The sequence below is a fragment of the Rhinopithecus roxellana genome, chromosome 8 (genome assembly GCF_007565055.1).
Source record: "Rhinopithecus roxellana isolate Shanxi Qingling chromosome 8, ASM756505v1, whole genome shotgun sequence".
Taxonomy (NCBI): Eukaryota; Metazoa; Chordata; class Mammalia; order Primates; family Cercopithecidae; genus Rhinopithecus; species Rhinopithecus roxellana.
The window spans coordinates 40,687,629-40,694,887 of NC_044556.1; positions in this window are offsets into that span (position 1 = coordinate 40,687,629).

Genomic DNA, 7,259 nt, shown 5'->3' on the forward strand with positions numbered 1-7,259 from the left:
ATTTTATTTCAGTGTCATTTTTTAAAAGAACAACGCTTTATGTTGTATATTTAATTATCTGCAATAATTTGAGTCTGACACAGGGATTAAGAGACTGGTTAAAACTGGAAGGCAAGAGTGACAGGCAGCAAAATACAGCCATTCCCGACACATCCTCCGCTCAGCGCCACCCCAAACAAGAAGATAAAACAATATGAACATGACATTCCTGAACTGGAAACACACACACACACACACACACACACACACACACACACACCCCGATTTCTTATCCATGAAGAGTCAAGCAGGTACATTAATTTATTGAGTTCGTATTACCACAACCCAGGGAAGTTGGTTTCCGCTCCTCCATTTTGCCTGTTCAGAAGGAGGTCGGAGAGTTTAATTGGCTTGGAGTAACACAGCCAGCCTCAAACTGTGCTCTTCCCAGCACTAGTACCCTCCACCAAGCTGTCAGGCGTTTATGCCATCCTCTTCTGCCGCAGCACCCTGTCTGGTCATTGATCTCGTATCAGGGACCCTCCTGGGAAACCCTCTTGCTCCCTGTTCTCCTGGCCTCTCAGAAGCAGCCCACTGCTCGCCTCCCACCCTCTTAGCGGATGGCTTTCTTTCAGATTGGCCCACACCCAGCCACGCATTAATACACAGTATGTTTACTGACGAGGTCCAAAATGTTCCGGGATGAGCTTAACTGACCCACCAAATCTGGGTTGGTCTCATTTGCAGTGACTCTTACGTCCCATTCATTCCCAGCTCTGACCATCTTTCCACTGGAGGGACTTCCATGGCTTCCAGCCCCAGACTCTCCGTTTATAAAGGCAAAAAGGGATGGAGGAAGTGACTTGACCAAGGCCGCAAAGCTGGTCATAGCAGCCCTTTCCCCACCTGTCCGGGGATGAGGGCGGGGTGTGGGAAGGGAGGCTGTGGGAGGTATTTGTTCAGGTTGTTTGATTCCTCCCACACTGAGGCCAGCGGGAAATTTATTTATCTTTTTTAGGATGGGCGAGCTCTGAATCAGGCCAGCCTCCCCTAATGTGATCCCAGAAACGGCCCTGGATCCGGGAGTGGGGGGGTGGGGGTCTGCTGGCTGGGCCCTTCTCGGAGACACTTTTTCTGTGCCCTACAATGTCACAGCTTCTCTATAGCCCACAGTCTCTCCATCCCCTTTGCCTGCTTCCCAGAGAGCCACGGCCAAGGTCGGCATCTTTGGATGCTGGCCCTACCGTCTACTGGGAACGTAGCGTCTAGGGACAGAATTCGGCAGCTTGGAAAGAAAAGGGAAGGGGAGCGGCTCCCAGCAGCCGCGCAGGGGAGGGGGATACGGGCGCCTCTGGCTAAGCTCCCAGAGAGGCCCGGCTGCCTCTCCCACCGCCCTTCGCTTCTCTTTTTTCCTTTATTTATCTCATTTTTCCTTCTCCCCAGCCTTTCTTCCTCTCTCGCCCGCCTCGCTCTTAACCCCCTCTCTGTCTCCCTCTGTCCCTGTCTCTCTGTGTCTCTCGGTCTCATCTTCCCTCTCCCTGGCTTGCCAGGCTTCCCGCTCGCCCTGGCTTCTCCTGGTTGTTAATTATTCAGCCCCCTGGCCCCACATCCCAGTCCAGGCTGCCGCGTGGAGTTTGCGCGGAGAGGGACGCTGTCCGCTTTCCCCCAGGCTGGGGTCCCGAACGGCGGGCGGCGAGCGGGCCGCGTTCAGCAGTCCCCGCGCTCTCCGCTGCCCAGGCTGGACCGAGGCATCGCTTGACGCCGCGAACCCAGACACTGCGCATGCAGGGCCTCGCAGCCTAGAGCACACGCTCGGGGAGACCCGGCTCTGGGAGGCGGCGGCTAGGAGGATTTCCCCTGGCCGGGTTCGGCGGGTGGTGGAGGTGGGGGCGAAGGAGTCCCGCGGCTCCCGGCCCTCGGGCTCCAGCGGCTCTCTGTGGGTGGAGCTGGCTGACCGTCCAGCCGGCTCTTCGCCCCAGCCGGGTGCCGGCGGCAGGTAGCGCGCGGAGGAGGCCCCGGCGCTGCGCACCTGCCCGGCCCCGCCGCGCCGGCTGCCGGAAGCTCCCAAACGCTGCGTCGCCCCGTCTAGGGCCCCCTTCCCTGCGGGCGCCTGGGAGCCCTTTCCTAGCCCTATTGTTTCTTCGCCTTTTCTATCACTTAGTTTAACGCCTTTAACGTCTTTAGTATGTCTCCTTTTTATTTCATTTAGCGTTACTTTATCCCTTTTGTTGAAACGTTTTATTTCTTTTTGAGTGGGTTTTGTTTTTCCTTTTTATCTGTTTCCGATGGATTCTCTTTTCGCTTTCTGTTCACTTGTCGCCTCAGCTCCGGAGCCCGCCTTTTCGTTTCCTCTTCCCCGCGCGCCCGCGGCCCTGCGGCTGGCGTCGGCGGTGCCCGCGGTGGTCCCGCCCCGGCGAGGGCGCGAGGGTCCTGGTACCGCCCGGGCGAGGGTGCGAGGGTGCGAGGGTCTTGGCTCCGGCCAGGCGAGGGTGCGAGGGTTCTGGTTCCACCCGGAGCTCTGTCCGCGCGCCCAGCGAGTCCGCGCCCCGTGCGGCTGCGGAGCTGAGACTTTGTCGAAAGCGGGAGCCGAATCGCTGCCGCGGGCGAGAGCGCCGAGAGCAGGCAGAGGTGCCTGCGGGGGCCCTGCCGGCGGGTTCCAGCCTGGTTTTGGCCTGGCCCAGAGGCACACAGAGGGCCCAGACCTGCAGTTCACACGGAGGCCGCAGGCCCACGCTCACTGAGACTCAGGAGCCTGCAGGCCATCGTGCACGGACCACACAGACACCCACCGAGTTACCTGCGAGCCTCACCGCCAACTCAAGGGCGCAGGCACACCCAGCACACACTGACAATCACACGCATAACAAATATCACACACACACGCAGCCCCAAACCACACACATACAAAACACTCACAGAGTGTGGACATACACATGATCACGGGACACATACACGAGAACAGCACACACATGACTGCACACTGCAGGTAGACACCACACACAGACACGTAAGCCTACTTGCCAACACTCTGCCACCCCAGAGTGTTTTAACCCTAACTCAATCCATCTAGGTGACTCTTAGGCCAGTGTCGGGCAGCTGGAAGGGGACCTGCCTGGTCTCACCAGCGGGCACAGCAGTAGCCTAGCAACTATAAACACGGTCACTCAAGAGTTCAGTACCTCTACCTGGACTGAGGTTGCCGGGGCGCCCACACTGGCTGCTTGTGTAGCTGAGGGATGCAGCCGAAATCTAAGAGCCTGAGCCCCAGAAATGAGCATCAGACCTAGAGAACCCTATTTGAAGCAGATACCAGTACTGCACCAAGAAATGGCACCACAGTACACAGTATGAAGCAGACATGCCATACATGTGCCAGTATGTGTTCAGTGCCACATGCATCATATACGGTACTAGGATTTGGCCAGTACCCACATAGAGACCGTTATTTATGTGAAAACAAGCAGAAGAGATGTATATGGTTCTAGGAATAAATGTCACGTGTGTACAAATATAGATACCAATCTACACCTAAGGAGATGTAAAGTTGAAAATCTCTTTCCAGCTCATGGGTACCGTTATCAAGCTGGAATACTAGCCTATGTGTCTGTGGTGAAGTCTGGTCTCCTTTCCAGGGCAGAAGGGGTCATTTGGTGCCATGAGAGCATTGTGGTGAGGCTGGATTATGGGAGAACTATATGTACCTGAAATGTAATCAAGCCACTGAAAAGGGAGATTTGGGTAGCTTTAGAGGGAACCCCATGGTAAAGGGCTGTCTGGGCTGTGTCCTTAGAATTGCTGGAAGGTGCTCTCAGTCACAGAAGCAGTAAAAGTGGTGGCCAGCCCTGCATGGCGGAGGATGGCGCCTGTCTGCAGGCAGGTGTCTGTATGCACAGACTATGCTGGGTAAAAACACAAACTTGTTCGTGGTACACACAGATAGATCCTGACAACCAAGCCCAGCAAGACGCAGACAATGTGTGGCCACAGATGTCCAACTGGATTGTCAGGGAGATGAATTTTGTAGGAGAAAATATAAGGGTAAGAGACATTTTTGTGCACACACAGAGTTCCATAGGATTGGAGCTTAATTTTTGTACAGGAGAGCTGCAGAAGAAGGAAAGTACATAGGTCAAAAGAGAAATGCTGGGTGAGCCTCATCCTAGAAGGCCAGGATGAGTGGAGACAGGTCTGTATGGGGCAGCCCAGGGAGAAGCCCATCCATTGTCCAAATAGCTCCAGAGTATTATACCATGACACTTGCAGAGAAATGTGCCTGGTGAAGTTGCAAATAATATGTGCCAATTTCTTGGTGGAGCCTGGAGGAGAAGCAGGCAGAAGGGAGGGCCGTATACCAGGTCTCTAACATGGGATAGAGAATGGAAAGCTTGGCCCCTGGGGCTGGCTGTCAGTCTCTACGTCTGCCCTATCCTTGACCAGGTTTCTGGTGCCTCTCAGCACCTTTCTTTCACTCTTACAGGTCTCGGTCTCTAAGTCTGTGCCCCTCTCAGTTTCTTTCTGTGCTCAATTTGTCTTTCTCTCCCTAACTCTTCAGCTCTTTTACTATTCTGTACGACATGGCCAGAAAGAACAAGCAGCAGTCAGACTTAGGAGCAAATATAAATACAAAAGCATGTCATAGATGCAGAGGTCATTAGTGATAAAGTCCATCCATCTTGCTGGTCTATATAGATATACATGACAGCAAATTTCCATTTGTGCATAAAATCCAAGTATAGCCTTGAAGTTTGTTTCTTTTTAGTCTTTTGGCCACTGCCTCTTTGGGTGTCTATCTCTTTATTTCTTTCTGGGACCCTTCTTCATTATGCCACTCAGGGTCCCTGGACACTGCCACAGTTGCAATAATCTTACCTCTCCCCAATATTGCCTTATTTGAAGTTTGGCTCAGATGGGCAAAGGCTTTTTTGAAATAGAGGTAGCTAGATAGCCACATTGCAAGCAGGGATGTGGAGAGAGACATTTGAAACTTGATGGAGATGCTGGTATCTCCAGCATCTATCTAGTTTTGGGATCAAACAGACATACACCATTAATCCACCTGGGGAGTGGAGTGACAGAAGGATATGGTGGAGTGCTGGAACCCCAGTGCCTCATTGGTGCCAAGGGCCAGCAGAATCCCACCCAGCCAGGCAGAGGCAAAGGTACCCAACTCAGTGGAGGCAAGTCCCTGGGACAATATAGAGGAAAAACTGTGAAGGTCCCAGCTTCCCAGCCACAGATCTGGTATAAATAACGTCTGAGTAAGAGAGGGATGGAGTACGAAAAGGGAGGCAGTGCTGCAACTCCTTAGATACCGAGGCACCCTGTGGAGATCCGACTGTGGAGCCTAAGAGTGAACCTACCGAAGGTAGCTTAACCTGGAAGGAAGAGGGGCTTGCGGCTCAATCCTGGTGGGAGAAAGGAGGGTCCAGAATTGGACCATGTCCATGTGGTTTCTGCTCATTGTGTGTTGGTTGGAATGAATGCGTGAGCACACCAAAAGCCACTGCTTGGGGTCCCATGGCCATTGACTAGGTGGTGGAAAAAGGAGAATGGATTGATAATATGGAATGGGCTCTGGATTAAGACTCAGATTCAGCCTCTAAACCATCATAGGGTGGCCCCATCCTGGCCCCCTGCCGAATAAACCTGGAGAGCTCATCCCTTCCAACTCCAAATAAACAGTTCCTTGTTTTCTTGCCGGATCTGAATTCTCTGTGCCTTGCTCTATGTGAGTTTGTGACTCTATCTCTGGCTGCCCCACTCTCTGTGAGCTGCAGTTCTCTCCCTCTTGTCTCTGTCATTGCTTTGAAGCTTTTCTGGCTTCATCTGTCTCTGTTTTCAGGTCCCTGTCTCTTCCCTCCTGCCCCCCGCCCCTGCTGGAATTAGCCTTTGTGAATTCAAAGGCTTCTCACTGAGCTCCTCCCCACTCTTCCCAGAATAACATTGAGTAAAATGAGATAAAACCCTCCCGCCCCTAGGTTTTTTTCTGTCCTACTCCCCTCAGCCCCCTCCTCCAGGGCTACAACCCCCTCTTATAATGTCAGATAATTGCTGGTGTGCAGCTCTGAGGAGCCAGAGCTGATACCAGGAAAGGAGAAAGGGGGAAAGAAATAAATAATAATCTGCCTCCATTCAGCGTATATAGGTTACCTGATTTGCATATATGCTAATAATGCTATAATTACCCTGCTGTTCTGGCCTATGATCAAGTTCTATAAATACATAGGATAGCAGAGCTAGGCCTAGCAACACCACCCCCAAAATCATGGAGTATATGTATGTATATGTGTGCATTTTATGTACACTCTAAACCTATGAGCCTCTCTTTGTTAGAACACACTCCCTTACAGATCCCAGCTCTTTAGACGTTCAGCTACCCCTCTTGTGTTTTGAAGCTGCTCCAGAGGAGGGAAGACATGCCTGAATGAGGAAACATTCTAGGTTTTACTGAATTATTAGTATTAATTTCATTATGAATATTATGGCTCATTTTAGGAAAATGAGACTTCCCCAAATTATTGAATTTGTTATTATCACCTGGATTCCCCCACCTCTTACAATCCTACACCTTGGGGTACAGGCTGGTGGGTAGGAACAGGAAGCCCCCATCTCTTAGGCCTACTGAGATGTTTCAGAAGGCGCTGCCTACGGGAGAGGAAGTGGAGTCCTCTTCCCCAAACCTGCCCCTCATGCCTTAGTCTCCTGGCACACTCACCACTCGAAGGAAACCAGGGGGAAGATACACAGGGGGTTGTGCAAATTTTTGGGTGATGGTAGCAGAAGTGGGGAGGAAGCTTGGAGGAACATAAAAGATGCAATCCACAGCTGTCTGCTTTTAATTATAATTATCCCCTTTCGCTTCCTTTCTGGCTAATGAGGGGGGGGGATTTAAATTTTTTTCTCCCTTTTCTCCCCCTCCCTCCTTTCCCTGGAATTGAGGGGTGGGGTGAGTTCAGGATCCTCCTCCCCTTCCTCCCTTATCCCCTAGTTACTGGGAGAAAGGCAGACTCCAGAGGGTGGTGACAGTATGAAGAGATTTGTAGGAACAAAAGAAGGACAGGTTTGGATTGCTGGACACGTCCCAGAGTTGGAGAGACCCCCCCCATTCCACTGGCACCCCCTCCCATCAACCCCCCAGCTCCCTAGACAAGGAACTCAATGTCTTCCAGCCGGTGAGAAAGGAGCTAACGGGAGCCCTGGTCTAGAGAGAAGGGGGAGGGAAGGGGTGGGGAGTTGCAGGGGGGTGCAAAATTAGTCTCAAAGGATCTTTATTTCTGAGC